The 19,360-nt window shown below is 37.4% G+C and overlaps 1 pseudogene; it reads right to left on the reverse strand.

Moving 5' to 3' along the window:
• Window positions 1–719: 719 nt before the first annotated feature.
• The window catches only part of LOC129517871 (60S ribosomal protein L10a-like), a 92,118-nt pseudogene continuing 73,477 nt past the window's right edge, over window positions 720–19,360 (reverse strand).

Here is a 19,360-nt window from a genome sequence, read left to right on the forward strand (position 1 = left end):
GGCTGGAGCTATCATGAAACATCAGAGCCACCTGGGGAAGGAGAGATGGAAAAATAAAAGCAAAAAGGAGAGTCCAAAGGACCATGATGGGATCCAAGCAAATGGATACTTCTTTCTCTGAAGTATCCCAAGGCACTGATTCTGATTTTGCAATTCATTCCTGTCCTCTAAAAGAACAATAAAATGGTTTGTAGCAACCAACACTTGAAAAACCAGAGGCACCTTATTGGTTTTTATGCTTCTACATCTATGTGACAGACCACACTGATCATGGGAACAAGACAGCAAAATACAAATGCGATTTGACAAACTTTGACATTATGCTTCCTGGCTTTCTCAGTGAGACAAACTAGGAGAAGGTAGAAGCCAAATGGAGTCCAAAATCCACCATATACATGTATCATGTTAGAGAGTTTTCAAAAAAGAGATGTATAACTATCTGGCCATAGCTTTTTAGGCATTTTCCTGCCAAACTAAGAAGAGAATAGCTAGAGGAAAGAGAAGACAGAGAAAGCAAAAGCTTACACTAGATAATATCTTAGTATTTTCTGTCGTGTTATAGTCCCTAAATTTAGTTTCTTTCTTTCTATCTTTTCTTCTTTCTTTTTTCCTTCTTTCTTTCCTTCCTTCCTTCCTTCCTTCCTTCCTTCCTTCCTTCCTTTCTTTTGTTTGTTTTTTTCCTTTTTTAATGATAGCACTAGGATTTATTAAGCTGTGTCTTAGTACAGGCTCTGGGGCTTGCCCATGATGCTCTTGATGTATAAAGCTCTGCCATTCTTCCAATTCTTCTTGAACAATGACACCAGGAAATTGACAGTTAAGTGGATGCTGTACACAAGCTCATCATCTGTCATTTTTATGTGGCCAATAGCTAGTGCCAGACACTGCACCTTCTTCATTTGGAATTTGATATGGGCTTCACTTCATCTACTTTGGCCACCATGTTCTCATTGTGGGTCAGCAAGGAAGGGAAATTCCCAGCTTTATGTAGGTCTGGGTCCTAGGATTCGTAGGATCTGCTTGATTAGTGATTCTTTTTTTTTTCCTTTTTAAATTTTATTTATTTATTCATGAGAGACACAGGGAGAAAGCAGAGACATAGGCAGAGGGAGAAGCAGGCTCCCTGCAGGGAGTCCCTTGGAGCACTCAATCCCAGGACCCTGGGATCATGACCTGAGCCAAAGGCAGATGCTCAACCACTGAGGCACCCAGGTGCCCCTTGACCAGAGATTCTGAAGCCAAAAAGGCATCATAGCTCTTGTGAGAGCAATTTTTTTTCAATTCTTGTTGAGTGTCTGCAGCGCTTCAATGTCCATGTGGGGAATATCCACAGCCTTGGACTCATCATAGTGTTGCTAGTTCCCCAGAATACATATGGAGAACTTGAGGTGAGGACTGGATGTAAGCCTGATTGTGCCCAAGGAGAAGCATCTGTCTTTCTGAGGGTCAGAGTTCTTCAAGTCAATCTGCTGCTCCACCATCTCCAAAAGCTTCCAGCACTTGCACTGGTTCCTGTGCAGGGCTTCCCACACAGCCTCCTACAGGGTGTCAGGGGAGACTTTGCTGCTCAGCGTGCTGTGCTGCAATAACCAGAAAAGAGCCTCACTATGTTTCTTTCAACATTAAAGAGAGATAGTATGGCACAGAAATACTAAGCAAAGATTCTAGAAACAAATTGCCATAATTCAAATCTCTGCTTTGCCACTGACAAGTTATGTGAATGTCAACAACTTACTTAAACTCTTTTGTGCCTCAGTTTCTTCCTTTGTAGAACAGTAGAAATAATTGTACCTTTATCAAATGTTCTTAGGGATTAGAAAAGAATACATATACATATACATACATAAATATATACATACATACAGGCATATATACATATACATATATACGTTGTTAGTATTTACTTAAAAAAAAAGATTTTATTTATTTATTTGAGAGACAGAAAAACAGCTAGAGTTAGGGGATGGGGAGAGGGAAGGGAGAGGGATAAGCAGACTCCCCACTGAGCACGGAGGCCAATGGCAGGACTCCATCCCAAGACACTGAGATCATGACCTGAGCCTAAGTCACTTAACTGACTGAAGCATCCAGGTACCCCAGTGTTAGTACTTTTTAAAAAGGAGTGCTGTGTTGTTCAGCAGTTATTAGATGATATAGAAAAATGAAACTGATCACCATTTTACATTTGTGCCTTGCATCTTCTAAGCCAGCTGTATAACAGATTTTCTCTGGGGCATGCTTTATTTGAAGATTAAAAGGTAAATGTCAGGGGTGTCTGGCTGGCTCATTCCATTAAGTGTCTGCCTTCAGCTCAAGTCATGATCCCAGGATCCTGTGTCAGGCTCCCTGCTCTGCACAGAATCTTCTTCTCCTCTCCCTCTGCCCCTCTTCCTGCTTGTGCATGCTCTCTATCTCTCAAATATTTTTTTAAATCTTTTTTTTAAAAAAGGTAAATTTCTATTAACACAGTGCTAACATGCAAAATATGCCCCCTACATTATTTTTCCTATGTTGAAAACTCTGTTTCACAAAATGTGAGGGTCAGGGATAAGGTAGAGATGAAAATTACCATATTAAATAAGAGTGATAAACATTAATTGAGCCCCTACTAGATTAGCACATTTCATTTATTCTCATTTACTGCCTATACCCATCCTGAAAGGTTAAATATTATCTGTCTTTTCCAAATAAGAAACCTGACATTCAGTGAGGTTAAGTCAATAACTCAATGTGACACAACCAGAGAATAACATAATTGGGAGTTGAAGTCATGTTTATCCAATTGCATAAAATGATGGGGAGACCTAACATTTATTGAGTGCCTTCTGCATGTTCTATGCTAGGGGCTGCACAGCACCATCACCCATTGATGGCCTAACAGTTCATTATGTAAGGAGTATTTATATTATCATTCCATGGATGAGGAAATTGAGGATCAGAGGAATTGAATAACCTGGCTCAGGTTTCAGAGACAATAAGTGATAGGTAGATTCAGAGTCTGTTTTCCATGTAACATGGGAATATAAAAAGCAATCATATTTTGATGATGAACTTTGATTTTTAAAAAATCATTTTTGAAAAAATATTACATATTCTTAGGATACATAAAATAAATCGAAACTAGATTTTATGTAAGGTGATTCTTAGTTATTACAATATTGTTGGAAGCGTTGAAATAGCTGCACATCATTTAAATGACAAAAATTAAAGGATGGCTTACTCAGGATATAAGAAGTAGTTTGGCTTATATTCAAGAAGGAAGAGAAATCTCAAAGATCTCTCAATTAAAAGAAAGAAAAAGGAGTGTTTTGGGGCTTAGTCAGTTAACAGCCAACTCTTGATTTTGGCTCAGGTCATGATTTCAGGGTCCAGGAACTGAGCTTCATGTCTGGCTATACACTCAGTGGTGAGCCTACTTCAGGGTTCTCTCTCTGCCTCTGCTCCCCACACCCCCCCTTAAATAAACAAAGAAATAAATCTTTAAAAAGAAAGAAAAGGATTTCTTCATTTATTGATATTTTAGAAAATAATATATAAAATATATTTTATAAAAGTAAAAATGAAGTAAGCTTGTTATAAATGCTTTATGTTTAGAAAAAAAGTTGTTCTCAAGGGGGACCTGAGTGGCTCATATGGTTCATTGGCTTCCTACTCTTGATTTTTGGCTCCAGTCATGATCTCAGAGTCCTGGGATGAAGCCCGGGCCTCACCTCTGCTCTTGACACAGAGTCTGCTTGTTCCTTTCCTTCTGCTTCTCCCTCCTTGTCTGCTTCTCCTCCCTCTCACGCTCTCTCTCCTTTCTCTCTCAAATAAATTAATAAATAAAATCTGTAAAAATAAATGTTTTTTTCAGGTCAACTGTTATGATTATGGAATATTGTCTTAAGAACAAAGATAATGCTAAAAATCAATTGAAATATAACCTTCACTTTACCTTGAAACGTTTTCAAAGGGATATTTTAAGAAAGCATTGAAAACCAAATTGTTTGGCTTCTGAATATGTTCTTTTCGCAATAATAGTTAAATAGGAAATTGCAAAGTATGAGACATGCCATTTTGCCATTACAATGTGGTAGATAACATAAATATTCTTCCCAAAGTTCAATGAAAATACAAAACTAAATGGTAATACTTGTGTTTGGCATCACTTTTTAAAAATGCACAGGGCAAGTGGTGCTTCTCATTACACATAATATTAGAAATCAAATTTTGATTTGAATTTGTCACTTTAAAGATGGCAGCTGGTAATAAATATCTTTCTGGAAAGTGTATCATTTCAGAGAGTGGCAGAATGTTGACTATAAAAACTATTTCTATCTTGCTTTAATGTAGGCCTAACATAAGAACAACTTTATTGTGCTCACATTAAACATTTTATTTAGACATTAAACAGAAGTTTTCTGATGTCAAGTCTTTACCAAAGCTGAATAAAAACTTGTTTGCAATTGTTTGGATGAGGCTTTCTTGTGCCAATGTCATAATAGATCTCTTTCCAGTGTTCTAACTTCTGAATTGCAAATTTTTAGAAATGTGTTTTAGCTATAATTCACACTTTTGAGAACTAAATGAATACAATCACTTTTCAAGCAAGTAAAAAAACACTTTTACAGCTCCTATTGAACAAAAATATAAGGTATTTGTTAATTATGTTAAAATTAATCATTGTTACTTATCTTCTGGAGCTACAAACTTAACTGACTATTTTTTACTATTAAAGGTCATGAGTAATAGGACTGAATTTCAGACTACTATATTATGAATGTTCAGTGTAGGGGCACCTGGGTGGCTCAGTGGTTGAGCCTCTCTGTCTTTAGCTCCGGTCGTGATCTTGAGGTCCTGGAATTAAGTCTCGCATCAGGCTCACTGCATGGATCCTGCTTCTCCCTCTGCCTATGTTTCTGGCTCTCTCTGTCTGTGTTTCTCATGAATAAATAAAATCTTTAAACTAAAAAAAAAAAAAAAAAGAATGTTCAGGATAGAGATTAAACTTACTAAATATAACTGGAAATCACCTTAATTATGAGTTCTCAGGATTTAATTCTCTAACATAAACAGAGTTAAAGTAGCTTGTGGACAGCTTGAACTGCGTGCATGTAGTGTGCTAGAACATTTAAAGACTTGCCACTGTAAGTAAATGCTATATGAAAAGATTCTTCTTTAATGTTTGGAAATATTTTGGTTCATCAGCCAAGGTCAACATACTAAATTTTTAACAGCAAAATCTTTCCAAATAATGTACAGATTCAGTACAATCCCAATCAAACCCAATCAAGTTTTTTTTGTAGATATTGACGAACTTATTCTAAAGTTTATACAGAAGAGCAAAAGAGGGATGCATGGATGGCTCAGTGGGTAGAGCACACAACTCTTGATCTCAGAGTCATGAGTCCAAGTTCCAGTTAGGCCTAGTGCTTACTTAAAAAAAGAAAAAAAAAAGTGAAAGATACAGAATAGCCAACACGCTATTGAAGAAGAACAAATCTGAAAGACCAACACTACCCAACTTCAAGTCTTACTATCAAGCTATAGTAATTAAGACAGTGTGGTTTTGGTGAAAGAAAAGACAAATAAGTGGATAGGACAGAATGTAAAGCTCAGAAATAGACTCACACGAGTATCAACTGATCTCTGACAAAGGAGCAAAAGAAATACAATGCAGCAAAAGTAATCTTTTCAAAAAATGGTGTGGGAACAACTGGACATCCATATGGGAAAAATTAATCTAGACACAGAACTTAACACTCTTTACAAAACTGAACTCAAAATGAATCACAGACCAAAATATAAAATCCAAAACTATAAATCTCTTAGAAAATAACACAGAAGAAAGCCTAGATGATCTTGGGTACAGCAGTGACTTTTTTTGACATAACATCAAAGGCCTGATCCATGAAAGAAATCATTGATAAACTGGATTTCATTAAGATGAGAAATTCTGGCTTGTGGAAGACATTGTCAAGAGAATGAGAAGACAAGCCAAAGGCTGGGAGAAAATATTTACAAAATCACATCAAATAAAGAACTATTGTATAAAAATAACTCTTAAAACTCAACAATAACAAAACAAACAACTACATTAAAAAATGAACCAAAGACCGTAATAGACCCCTAACTAGAGAAAATATTTTGATGGCAAATAAACATATGAAAAGATGCCCCACATCAAATGCCATCAGGGAAATGAATATTAAAACATCAGTGAGAGGGACTCCTGGGTGGTTCAGTGGTTGAAAATCTGCCTTTGGCTTTGGTTATGATTCTGGAGTCCTGGGGTTGAGTCCTGCATCAAGCTCCCCAGAGGGAGCCTGCTTCTTTTTCTGCCTATGTTTTTGCCTCTCTCTGTGAATAAATAAAAAAAAATCTTTTAAAAATTAGAAAACATCAGTGAGATATCATTACACACCTATTAGAATGGCCCAAATTCAGAACACTAACAACACCGAAATACTGGCAAGCATGTGGATCAAGGGAAGCTCTCATGCATAGGTGGTGGGACAGCAGAGTGTTATGGTCACTTCAGAAGACAGTTTGGCAAATTCTTTCTCTTTTTTCCCAGCTTTTTTGGGATAAAATTGATATATAACATTGTATATATTAGAGGGTACAATGTGATGATTTGATATATGTGTGTGTGTTGCAAAATGATCACCACAGCAAGGTTAGTTAACACATCAGTCACCTCCCATAGTTATCATTATTTATTTTTGTGGTAAGAATCTTTGAGATTTACTCTCTAGTAACTTTCACATATATAGTACAGTGTGGTTAACTCTAGTCGCCATGCTGTACCTTTGGCCCCAGAATCTGTTCACCTTATAACTGCTTACCTTATGCAATACTGTTCTATTACTTTGTCTTCTGTGTCTGAGGGTCTTCTTTCACAAATTCTCCACTCTTCCTTCATGTAGCATCCCCCAAAGTTTTGTTTTACCCCTCTGCTCTTCTCTTGTCCTGTACCTCGTTCCTCAGATATCTTACCATACTCACAAATCCATATAGCATCTTTTTTTTAAAGATCTTTATTTTTTTTATTAATGAGAGACATAGAGTGGCAGAGATATAAGCAGAGGGAGAAGCAGGCTTCCTGCAGGGAGCCTGATGTAGGACTCAATCCCAGGACCCCAGGATCACGACTTGAGCCAAAGACAGATGCTCAACCATTGAATCACCCAGCACCCATCCATACAGCATCTTGTTCCATATGACTCCCAAACTAGATCTTAGATCAGTCTCCCCCAGAACTTCAGTTCAAGATTAACAAATGCCCATTGGACATTTCCTCAGCCATTAAATGATACAAATAGCCTTGCTTCCCCAGACATATTTTAACTTCTCATTTCTCTGCTTTTGTATTGTAACAACTTTCCTATTTACTTGGCCAGGAAATACTATCAGTGAGAGCTTTGCCACTTTATTAAAATTCCACATTCATCAGGTTCTAATAATTCATCACCCTGCCTACTAATTCATTCTTCATTCTTAAGATCAGGATAGAGCCAATGATAGATCAACTCAACTCCTCTTTCCTCTTTATGCTTTGCTCAACACTGGCCTCTGTTGCAAGCCATTTTGTTCACCACTAACAGAATTACAAGGATAAATCCCTGCTTGCATCACACTGGTGTACTATCAGAAGAGTATCAAAGGCTGAAAAATGTCTATGAATTAAAGTTTAAACCTCTTGTTCAGGAATGTACATTCCTTCACCTTCTGGCATCATTTACATCAAAGGAATGCCCTCAGAGAAGGATTTCATTGAAGTAGATGGTGCAGAGGGACCACTGGACTGGCTTGTCAATACTCAATTCACCATAAATGTGGCCCTGGCAGAGGGCAATAGAGCAGGACCTGTCATGGGTTTCCAACCTAGCGTCCATGGAGTCTGTCCCCCCAAGATGCCCAAGTATAGGATTCAGAGGATTGAAAAGTGTTGAAGAATCATAGGAAAAAATAACATTTATGTTTTCACTAACATTTCACTGAAATGTATCGTTTCCTTCAAGTATGAATGTGGACAACCTAATGAGGAAGAAGTACCTATGACTAGGTCACCAGCAAACCTCCCAGGTATTTGGAAATCATGTAATGGTTGTGATATACATCTTGGAATTCTAAAAATTATGGGACCACTCCCTATACTGTGTTGTTCACTATGTTAAGGAGCACATGTCCTACATCACAAATGCATTTCATTTTTATTTTGACAGCACTATTTCCAAATTATTGCTTTCCTTTGCTATACATATATTTTTATTTATATACAAATAGTATTCTGGGTATATATTTTTTAGACTGCCAAAGGAATCTGTGTCAAAAAATGGGCTCAAAACAGCTATACTGTACATAGTAGGTTCTGGAAGTAGGGAACTGATAACACAGAAAAGTGGTCCTGAAGGTGGCCCTGTAAGTTTAAGCACTTACCTGTTTATTGTTATGGAAGTTTTCCTTTTAAACGTATATTATTGTCCTGATATTCATAAGCTGGCGAGCATCAAGCTGATAAGGGTAACATCCTCATAAGAAATTCAGACCTGTCATGCCTGAGACACACACCTCAGAAGTATGAGTTCTATGTAGATTATTAAAGAGAAACTGGAGAAAATTATCAGAAAAACGATGTGCAGGTTATACCACATTATACAACCTCTAATTGTGCAAGTTAATTTTCATAATACTGCATTAGAAGTGAGATCTCTCTATCTTATGAACATGCATCTTTTATAACCATCTTTAAATTACGTTTGTGAATCATATTATGTCATTGCAATCAAAATAAATTTAAGGATGCTGTTACTAAAGCACAAGTTAACCACTTAGGCCCAATCATATTCACTTAAATTTGTCTTGTGCAAAACAAACTTCTTCCTGACAAAAATGGAAATCTACTTGCATATTTCACTACTTCAAGTAAATAACAGGCCATCCTACTACATTTCTACAACTTGTTCTGTAGCAATTCTGCAATAATAGACAGTAAAATTGGCTTTACTAATTATAATTTATATCCACACCAGAGAGGTCATTTTATTGTTATTCAAAAAAGAATCTTAACTTTCATCATGTCTTAAAGTGTGATATCATTAATATTATTCCTGCCACGGTCTTAAGAAAAATGAGCTTCACACATAGTGTGTTTGCTTGCTTGCTTTGTTTTGCTTCTTTTTCTCTCACTGAGATGATGTGGTATTTGTGAAACTAGCTTTCATATTTTTATGTGTAAGACAACTTATTTAATATATTTTCATTTCCTGATAATCTGTTGGCAAAAAAAGGTAATTTTGACCTCAAAATTTAACTGGGATTTTATCCGCTGAATTTTCCCCTCCTTTAAATTACTGGCATCACCTGCTCTAGGGTCTCTCAGTGCCATTACCATATTTGCCTATTTTTTCTCCCTAGTCTCTCTCTATCCAATCATCATCAAACGTACCTGTGGTGGAAATTATCAAGCGCCAACCAGGAATTACTCCCTCAGTTGTTGGGGTCCTGTAGGGTCCTTTTGGCTACTAGCCTTCTGTCAGGTTTTCCTCAGCTGAAGAAAACGGCTTCATCCAAGATCATGCTTCTTTCCAAAGCAAACCAACTTCCAATGACTGACCAACACGGGGCTATAAAGACCTGGCCCATTTGCCCTGACTGGTGGCAATTCTGGAGGGTGAGCTCAGTTGTTGCATGCCCCATGAGGCTGACAGAGGCCTCCATTGGGACTGCATCCCAGCTCAACATGTACCTACCTTTCTCCATTTCTGTTTTATACCCTCTCCGCCCCCACCAACACACACACACACACACACACACACACACACACACACACACACACACGATGGCATCAGCAGTTCCTAACAAACATCTTGCATCTTCAAAACTGCTTCCTCTGGAACCCAACCTGTGACAGACTCTTTTACTGTTTTTTTCTCTTAAAACTATCTTCCTGTTCCTCATGGACCTATATCCATTTACCATTAACTTTGATTTCAAGTGGCCATTCTACTTTTAGTCCACATCATGTTGGCTTTATTTTTTTTTATTTTTTAAAGATTTTATTTATTTATTCATGAGAGACAGACAGACAGACAGACACACACACACACACACACACACATACACACAGAGGCAGAGACACAGGCAGAGGGAGAAGCAGGCTCCATGCAAGGAGCCCGATGTGGGACTCGATCCCCAGTCTCCAGGATCATACCCTGGGCTGCAGGCAGCGCGAAACCGCTGCGCCACCAGGGCTGCCCTCATGTTGGCTTTAAAATAAATGTTCCTCCCACAGACATGTGGATCTTGATTGGAGGTCAGTAAAGGGACACATTTCAACTTCACCTTCTCTTAAAAATTTTTCCTATTCACCTATATGCCGTGATGCCCATTGAAGCACATACTGTTCCTAGCTCACCTACTCTGCACAATGGTTCTCATATCCACTAATGTTTTCCTGCATCTTTCTGCCTGCAGGCATTCTTTGTCATGGGAGCATACGTAGCCTGTTTATGTCAGAAATATTTAGGGGATAATATCTCAAGAGTGTCCCTCAAATAATGGGATATGATGAATACATATCCAGCTTCTTCATTGCATATTGTGCAATTCTGAGGGGTATTCCACATTGTCTCTAATAAGGTCCCCAGTGAGGTACTCCAGATTTTGGTAGTAATCTGTTTCTAATTCTACCTATTATTGGCTTTCACTCTTTGGGCTCCTACTTTCCCACTTCAGGTGTTTCCTAAGATAACAGGTCTTTCCAAATAAATTATGTGCATTCAAATCCCTGTTTCAGAGTTTGCTTTGTGGGAAACTCAAAATAAGGTACTTAACGCTGATAACTGATGATCTAGGAAAGGAGTGAACAGGCCTGTGTGCCAAAGCTGGTCTGCCATCTGTTTTCGTAAGTAAAGTTTTATTGGAACACAGTCACTCACATTCATTTAGATATTGTCTAAGGCTGCTTTCATGCTATAACAGTGGATTCCAGTAGTTACAACAGAGACCAGATGACCTGCAAGCATAGAACCTTTACTCTCTGAACATTTACAGAAAAGATTATTGTTACATGATCTAAATTATTACCAAAAGCTTCTAGACGATCTCCCAGATTTAGGTGCTCTATCTCTCCCTCACCATTTGTTTAATATATTACCTCCAGATTTCTAAATTTATTGACTCATGCCTCTTGACTCCTCCTGAATCTTCAATGGCTCCCACTTCAAAAAGAAGTAAAACAAAAACCCCACCCTACAAATTCTGTCCATATGTCATTCTGCATTCAAATCACACACACCTTCCAAACATACCTCCTTATTCACTATTTATAGAAATTGCCTCCTCTGTGTTTAAATTAAGGTTGTTTCATCTGCTGAAATGCCCTCCTGCATCCATATTGGCTGATAAATCCCAGTTCATCCTTCAAGATTCAGATAAATCCCTATATCTCCTAAGAAGACTTCTCAGATCCACACTGTCGTGATTAATCTCTTTCCACCATGCTCCCCAGCACTTTGTTTAAATTTTCGATATATCAGAGTATACCTTGTACTGAGATGATTTATGACTATCTATTTCTACCACCAGATATAAATTCCTGGGAGGCAGAAGCCATATCATATCCATCTTTCTATCCAGTAATAATATTAAATATAATTAAAAAGCATAGATTAGAGTCTTTACCAATCTGAAAGGACACCTGAGCAAGATTCTGAGGCCCCCTAATACACTATGTATTAACTCCTTAGTTGTTACCAGATTACTGGGAGATCCAGAGGGTTCTGAGGGAGGGCCTGTGGTGGTTAGAATGGCAAGGGTTACACTATAATAAAAGCAACTATTGCAATATTGTAACAAGCAGAACATAACTGGTTGAAGGTCAGCCTTGTTCAGAACTACTGTGCTTATCAAGGGTTTCTTAATTATAGATCCTTGGTGAATAATTGCTTTATACTTAAGAACAATTGAAAATGAATGCAACTTTTTTTTAAAGACTGCTGCATGCACACACACACACACACACACACACACACACACGTTAATACACATCTTTGACCAGAACAAATAGGAAGATTTTCATATATGTGTGAAAATTTATAGTCTAGTTTTCTTATGTTATTTCATATTAGTTAACAGCTGTTCAAAAAACAATTGTACTTAGTGTTTAAAAGCATGTACAAGTCTTTCAATAGTAATATCAATAAAAATGAAATTAGCCTTTCCTTGACTGCTCAATTTTTTCAGAGCATAATGGCAACATTAATTCAACTGTAAGGGAAAACTCTGGGCAGAGCTATCATAATCATGTTTCACAAATATTTTTCAAAATAATAAGACCTGCAAATCTCTTATGTAACCAGCAACAGTTACAGTAATCCACCCTCACTTTGCATTTTACACCCTGACTTGCCTTTACTTCCCTAAATTCCTTCTGAAATTTTCTATGCAAATATGTCAGAAGAGCACATATTTGTTAAGCATGTCTTGAAATGTACAGCCTTACAAATGATAATTAGACCAATACAAAAAAGCTTATATAAAGGAAAAGCATATCAAGTGTAATTATTTAATTATTCTATTCATTTCAATAACTACTGGCCCAGAAGCTTCTTTCATGGTTGTCACAAATATTCTTAATTCAACAATGCACAGTTCATGATCCCTCACGTGTTCCTTCTCATAAGTAGCAGACTTTGCTGCCTTATATACAACAGGACACTGAGGTTCATTATATTTTGTCTAAAAATAATCATGCCAATTCTGAGGGAGTTGTTGCTCTTCACAAAAAGAATAGTTCAATTGTAGAGCTGTCATTTGATGATTAAAAGTGAAATTCATTTAGTCAGTTTACATCCCTGGATTACATGCAAAAAAATGATGAAAGATACTACTTCACTGAAAGTTTTAAAATAGATTTATACTACTCTCTTGTGAAATTTTCCCCCAATGTTATAAAGGAAAAGAAACGTAAAGCAATAGACTGGAAGTAGAACAAGTGAGCCAGAATTCCAGACGAGGACACATTAAAGTGAAACTCAGGTAGTGTTCATAAAACAATCCTACCAGCCACTGTTGTTACTTTATCTCATAGAAGCCATATACGAATTTTTGAGATGAATATTTCTATTCTCATGACCCTGAGATCATGACCTGAGTCAAAATCAACAGTTGGACATTTATGGACTATGCCACCCTTTTTTCATGAATTCTTAATGGACTTTGGAAAACAAAATTCTTGAAAGTTATGAGAAGATTTCAGAAGATGTTAAGGACTACTGTGGTGGTGACATTTGATGTGAAGTACACCCAAAGTTGAGGAGTGAGCCAGTGGACGCCTCCATTACAGTATGTTCTGTTACAGTGGCAAAGGATAATGGAGTGAAACAGAACTAAAAGTTTATGCCATGTTTATGCCTTTTAAAAATTTCCCTCTTGCTCACTAATAGTATTTGAATTCAGTCTACTATTTATGCACTATCTTTTTTGCTCCAGTTCTCTACACCTTCTGTGTTAGGTATCGACTCTCCCATCAAACAATCTTTGATTCTACCTTTCTTACCTGGTTCAGTTCCTTAGTTTTCTGTGATCTTTCTGCCCATCCTACCCACTCTACTCCTAACTGGGTTCAAATTTATCCATATCTTCCTACCTAAGCTTGAACTTCTATTTCCTTAAATATTTGCTCAGTCATCTCCAAATCTACTCCCCCAGACTCGAAGGCAAATGGAACACGGATAGAACATTATAGATAAATTCAGACCATTATTCTTCAACTGTCATTCATCATAAGTTTATAACCTAAACTTGTCTCTCTTCAACATTTACTTACTTCTCTACTATAATTTTTGAAAAAGATTTTATCTATTTATTTGAGACAGAGGAGAGAGAGCATGTACAAGTGGGTGGAGGGGTGGAGGCAGAGGGAAGGGTAGAGGGAGAGGGAGAGGGAAGGGCAGACTACCCTCTGAGAAGGGAACCTGATGTGGGGCTTGATTCCAGGACCATGGGATCATGAGATGAGCTGAAGTCAGACACTAAACTGACTGAGCCACCCAGGGGACCCTACTTTCATTTTTTAAAATATGCTATCTAATCCCAGAATCAAGGTTTTCCTTTATTTGTCTCTTGCCATTATCTTTGGAAATGTAAGGTGATGTCATAAAAATGTCTGACAGTCATCTTGGTAATTAGCATAGAGCTCAAGGTCAGTTATTTCAAATGTGCCCTTGAATCTCTTACTTATTTGATGTTCCTCGATGTTACAGAAGTTTATCTATCGTAGATTAACCTCACCCCTATTATGCAAATTCCTGCAAAATGGTAAGGAAAGCACAAATATGGGTTATTCCTAAAATTTTGTGCACTCTCGCTGTCTTTTCCACCCCTACTTTGCCATATTTTCATCAATTTCATGTTTCCCTAACATGGTAGTTTCCAAAGGACTCTTCAGATCTTTCCCTGAGCACTTTAATTAACAAGACTCATCTCTTCTCATGTTGAGTAGATGGTCTCATTTCCTAGTCTCTGTGGTAATCACAGATACATAAGATTTTGTATGCGAATGTTTACCTGGCCCCAGCTCTGTATGATTAATTTAAAGAGCAGAACATACACATACACAAACTTTTCCACAGGCTACACCTGATCTCACTCAGTATGGGTTGCATTGATCTCTAAGCTGGAGAAACTATGGAAATCCTGATAACTTTTTGCACTCATATTTATATCCTCAGTCCAGTCAAAGTCATTTGAACTTTTTAACCTATGTGAAAGCAAAACAAACTTGGTTTGAATAACCATTTTGAGAATCTTTGTAATTGGAGTAGTAGTAGTGTTTGTAGGCTGGCTTGGCATACAAAGTCCTACAAAACATACTTTGATTTTTCTTCTGCCTCTGCCCTTATTTGTCCATATCCATTCTCACCACTTTAGTTCATGATTTTGTGACTTAACGGCTAGATTACTGCAAATATCTGCCAAATTGATTTCATAAACCTAAAATATTTAATCTTAGACTGCCATAGTAATTTTCCAAAGAACTATTTTTGTTATACTTCCACGTAAAAATTTCTCATGACTCCCCAGTACTCAGTGAGTGCTGCAAACAATCACTGACATGAATATACCTTTACAGCCTCAAGTCCCCAAATTTCCCAAAGGTGCAGTGTCTCAGTCAATTTGGAAAATTCCATATTCTGAGAATTTGTTCTTGTCATCCACTTTCCCTGGATTTACAACCACCTCTAAGTTTACATATAAATGTGCTAGTCATTCTCCAAGCCTCAATTACAGTGCTAGCTCCTATAGATTGCCTTTCCTTAATACCCTAGCTTAAAGGGATCCATCATTTTATGGATTCTTTTTTTTAACGATTTAATTTATTTATTTGAGAGAAAGATCACAAGCAGGGGAGAGTGGCGGAGGGAGAAGCAGACTCCCCACTGAGAAAAGAGCCTGATGTGGGGCTCAATCCCAGGACCATAGGACCAAGACCTGAGCCAAAGGCAGATGCCCAACTGACTGAGCCACCCAGGTGCCCCATTTTATGGATTCTTAACATTTATCAGTCATATGGCACTCACTTTCCTCTAAGGAGGAGATTTCTGAGCTTGAAGAGTATTCTTGACCATTTATTCTGGTGCATAAAAACAATATTTGGATCTTAACAGATGTTCAGGCAAGTGGGAATAAAGAGAGAGAGCACTCATCAGGATCCTGGAATTGCTGCTAGCTGTGTGCTTCTCACATGACAAGTCTGACTCTATTAACTTTTACCAGCCTTTGATCACAATCCCTAAGGCTCTTTCTAGATTATATGTTTGTTTATTGCATTACTCAGATCAGCTAACCAACTTGCTTTCCTCTGAAGCCATCAATGCTTTAGATCCAAAGGAAAGATGTACCTTTTAAAGTCTACTGAAGCCTGGTGAAAAAATAGATTTGTACAAAGACATTTTGGCACCACTGATGTCACACCATCTAAGCAGATACCTACTTAAAGTCAGCTGTACAGAGGTTGATGGGCAGGAAAAAACTCAGGAAAGTTTGGCACTTGAACTTTCTTTTTAGAAATTTAGTGATAACTGATTTCTGGAGTATTAGCATCCCTGAGAGACATGTTCTATTTCTTCATTTAACAGAAGATAAAAATTTGCACCTACTATTGAAATATTCTGAGTCACCTCAACCACTGAAGCCTGTGGAAAAAGGAACCTGTGAAACTGAGGCTGAGAGAGGTTAAGTAGAGGTCATAATTTCATGCTTCCTGAGACCCAGCCCTGTGCGGAACTCTGTGCTCAGTGAGGAGTCTGCTTGAGTTTCTCTCTCCCTCTCCCTCTGCTCCTGCCCCTCCCCCCACTGTCTCTCTTTCTCTAAGTAAATAAATCCTTAAAAAATATGTTTTTATTTTTAAGTAATCTCTATACCCAACATGGGGCTCAAATTCACAACTGGGAAATCATGAGTCTTATGCTCCACCGACTGAGCCAGTCAAGTGCCCCTAGATCATTTCTGTTTACCTGATGAATTAATAATAACAACAAAAACAATTAATAACCTTTAATTAGTATCTATCATGTTCTACACATTGGCTTAAGTGAATTAAATATAACATCATATGTTCTTCATTGAACCATCTCTGTCCCAAAATGAGACAGAGCAGTTATAGAGCAGTTCAGTGACTTGTCCTGAGGATAGTAAGAGCTGATACTAGGGTTTTAAACTTTGCCTATTTATGCTGTACTTTACTGTCTGTCGAGGAAAGGGAAACTTCTTGCTGTTTGTTTTCATGAAGTTAATATTCTCCTTGTTTGCTCTCTCATTATATTATAAACTTGACCCAAATTTAAAATGAGAACAATTACATTACTAATATCACAACTTTATTAGGTTTCACATATTAGGTTCAATTATTTTTGAAACAAATTACTTTGTTCTTTCATAAGGTCAAGATTAATGACCTGTTAATTTGAGAATTATTATTTTCTCTGTTTTTTGTCAAGCAAAATGTTATACCTACTGGGGGATAGTATTGTAAGTATGTCATTTCTTTTGCATATAATTAATCTTAATTAAACAATTTACCTTTAAACAAAATTCATGAGTATATTTTCAGTATACTTGCCTATATTCAATTTCATCCAGTTAGAGAAATACAGGAAACACTGTACATGAGCACTATACTCACATTCTTTTTTTTTTAAGATTTTATTTATTTATTTGAAAGAGAGAGAGAGGACGGATGAGCAGAGGAGAGGGGCAGAAGGAGAGGGAGAAGCAGACTCCCCACTGAGCAGGGAGCCCAACATGGGGCTCGATCCTAAGACCCTGAAATCATGACTTGAGCAGAAGGCAGACACTTAACTGACCGAGACACCAGGCATCCCCTATGCTCAAATTCTACGTTAATATATGCATTTTATTTTAAAGAAAAAATGTATGACATTATGAGTTTCACCATGCTATATTGCCCTGTGTTTAAAAATAAGCATAAAGTTAAATGTAGACAAATAAGATAAAGAAAACATGTTTCTGTAAAAGAGGAAAAATAAAAAGTATTATTAAGTAGGTACACTAAAAGAGGTTTTTGAAAACTCCAAATGACATTCCTCCCTCCCCGAATATGATCTTTCCTTTTTATAGTCACACTCTTGAGCTTCTTTGTATTTTACCTAGATTGCAGGAGGCCCATCTCTCACTTGGCCCTCCTCAGTCTTCAGTATTTCTTCTCATATTATTGAGAATCACTTCCGACTTTTACTACTCCTGGATTAAGATCAAAATTACATAATTTAGTTTCTTGAAAACACTTGAATTTCAATATGCCTAATTTTTTAAAAAATATTTATTTATTTGAGAGAGAGAGAGAGAGAGAGAACAGGGGGAGGGGCAAAAGGAGAAAGAGAGAGAGAATCTCCAGCATAGTCTCCACTGACTCAAAGTCCAAGGCAGGGCTCCATCTCACAACCCTGAGATCATGATTTGAGCCGAAATCAAGTTAACTTAACCGACTGAACCCCTTAGGAACCTCATGTCTATATTTTTTTTAGTCTCCCATCTGCTGAACATTTTTTTCTCAAACACAATTCCTGACTCTCATTATTTGTTTTCATTGTTCAGACCGTCATATCTTCTACTAAACACAGATTCTGTCACATATAAGAGCCCACCAGCATTACCTGAATGAATGAATAAGGAATTGATTTTCAGTATTTTAGCATGACATTCAGAGATTCCCGCCTGCTGGTCTGAACTTCATTATATAATTTTCTTTCTTTCTTTCTTTCTTTCTTTCTTTCTTTCTTTCTTTCTTTCTTTCCTTTTTCTTTCTCTTTCTTTTCATCAGCACCTACAAGATAAAACTTTTCTGTAATTCCCTAGTAACTTCAGCATTGATTCCTCCCTTTATTGTCCTGTTTTATCCTCACCATAATATCTTAGGAGATTTTACTTTTCCTTTACTCCAGACTCTTGTTTTCCTTCTTAAATCTGTGCAAATTATATTTTTGAGGATAGCAAGTAAATAATTTAAGATGCTTGATTTATCCAACTGAGAGAAGGAGGCAAGAACAATTTAATGATCTTTTATTTTTTAAATGAAAATGTGGTATTAATTGGGGCACCTGGGTGGCTCAGTTGGTTAAGCATCGGATTCTTGATTTCTACTCAGGTCATGATCTCAGTACTATGGAATGGAGCCCCATGTCAAGGTCTATGCTGGGCATGGAGCCTGCTTAAGATTCTCTCTCTCTCTCTCTCTCTCTCTCTCTCCTTCTGCCCCTCCCCTCAGCTCTCTCCAAATAAATAAATGATAAGGTATGCTATTAATTTTTTAAGGAGAAACTGTATCTTCAAATCTCACTTCTAGACCTTCACAGGATATGCAGTCTACTACTCAAATACCATTAAGAATTGACAACATCAAGGCACCTGGATGGCTCAGTGGTTGAGTGTCTGCTTTTGGATCAGGGCATGACCCGGAGTCCCGAGATGGAGTCCCACATTGGGCTCCCCACGGGGAGCCTGCTCCCCCTTCTGCCTATGTCTCTGCCTCTCTCTCTGTGTCTCTTATGAGTCATAAATGAAATCTTTAAGAAAAAGAAAAAGTAAAAAGAAGGTAGAAGGCAGACAGCTGGACAACATAAGCATAATAATTACTCTTACTGTGTTGAAGACATTCTCATTACCTTGCTGTTTAGCCAGGGAAAGCTTTGCTATTTCTTCAAGGCCTCACACTGGCTAGGCAGGCTATCCTTTGTTTCACTTATCTATGCTGATTTTCCCTTTGAGCAATGTCACTTTTTCTCGAAGGTTACCATTTTTGTAATCCTAGTGAGATCCTAACATCATTCTGAGTATCTTTTCAACCCTAAGGTAG

The sequence above is a fragment of the Nyctereutes procyonoides genome, unplaced genomic scaffold (genome assembly GCF_905146905.1).
Source record: "Nyctereutes procyonoides isolate TBG_1078 unplaced genomic scaffold, NYPRO_anot_genome, whole genome shotgun sequence".
NCBI lineage: Eukaryota > Metazoa > Chordata > Mammalia > Carnivora > Canidae > Nyctereutes > Nyctereutes procyonoides.